The sequence below is a fragment of the Corvus brachyrhynchos genome, unplaced genomic scaffold (assembly GCF_000691975.1).
Source record: "Corvus brachyrhynchos isolate BGI_N302 unplaced genomic scaffold, ASM69197v1 scaffold44, whole genome shotgun sequence".
Classification (NCBI taxonomy): Eukaryota; Metazoa; Chordata; class Aves; order Passeriformes; family Corvidae; genus Corvus; species Corvus brachyrhynchos.
The window spans coordinates 213,629-215,241 of NW_008238359.1; positions in this window are offsets into that span (position 1 = coordinate 213,629).

Consider the following 1,613-nt stretch of genomic DNA (forward strand, 5'->3'; position numbering starts at 1 on the left):
GGAGGTACAAATATCTTCATTGCAGTGAAAACATAGCCTGTTATGAGACTGTATTCTCAGGAAGCTACATGCTAATGCCAGACTCCTTATGGCATCAACAACATAAAAACCTTTCAAATCCAAAGATCTCTGTGGGCGTGTTATGTACTGTATGCAGACTAACAGCCTATCTGAAGAAGACATAATTGCATTTGATTCTCATCAGCCTCTACTTCAAGCAGTAAAAAGGCAGGAAGTAGAGAGGTTTGGCCACATGACTTGAGCTACAAACCCGTTGTTGCAGGGAATGGCCAAATGGAAGTGAAAGAGAGAACTCCCTGGTACTTCCTGGTACATAAATTGTAGGATCACAGAAAGATTTAGGTTTGAAAGGACTGATGAAGTTCTTTAATCCAGTCTCCTCACCAAAGCAGGCCTAACTTAAAAGCTAGGCTAGCTTGCTCAGTTCCTCATTCAAACTTTTTTTTCTCTCCAGGCATGTCTGCTGAACGGTTTTCAAGGGCAAGAAGTTTTTGTCCTTCTGTCCATCCAGAATTTCTTGTGTTGCAACTTGTGCAGTGTTGCAACTTGTGCACATTGACTCTTTCCTTTCCTCACCCTGTGAGGTGAGCTCCCTCAGTCTTTCTTGCAATGCCTTTCCCTGGGTAAGAAAATGACAGGAACAGTGTCTCCAAGCTGTTAAAAACCAGCTGAAGTAGAGGGAAATTACAGTAAATTACCCTAGGATAGTGCTTCTTTAATTGGATCAGACAGGGGATTAAAAGAGAATTCAAGTTGGAATGCACCTTGGTCATCTTTGAGGAGGGCCACAAAGGTGTTCAGAGGGCTGGAGCACCTCTTCTATGTAGACAAATTGAGAGAGTTGGAGCTGTTAGCCTGGAGAAGAGGTGGTTCAGAGACCTCATTGTGGCACTCTATCCTTGGAAGTGTTCAAGGCCAGTTTGGATGGGGCTCTGAGCAACCTGGTCCAGAGGAATGCCCACGGCAGGAGGGTTGGAACTAGATGATCTTTAGGGTCCCTTCCATTCCAAACCATTCTAAAATATATGATCTAGCAAAACCTCCTGCTTAAATCAGGGTCAGCTATGAGATAAGGTTATTTTGTTCAGGACTATATCCAGTCAGGTCTTGAAACCTACAAGGATACAGACTGCACAACCTCTCTAGCCAACCTCTTCCAGTGTTTGATACTTGACTCTCATTGGGGTGAAGAAATTTCCCCTATATGCTCTCATTCCAGATTAAGCCTTCTGCCTCTTCTCCTACCTCCACTCACTACTGCGAAGAACCTGGCCTGGTCTTCTTAACCTCAGCAGAAGCAATTTTCTGTTGGAAGATTGCAGTTAATTGCTCCCACCCAAGCCTTCTCCAGGCTAACCAAGTCCAGGTCCATCGGTTTCTCCTAACAGAAATAGTGTTCCAGCCTCCTGACTGTCTTGGTGCTCCTCTGCTGAAATTGTTTTGGTTGATCAATTTTATCAGCCTTTCGTATACTGGTGAGCCTCAAACGGGATGCAGTATTTCGGATGGGGTTAAAAAATCCTAGTATTTCTTTCTTTTGACATCCTGAATATGGTCCTGCTATTTTATAGCCAAGGGTGCAGGTGTCCCAC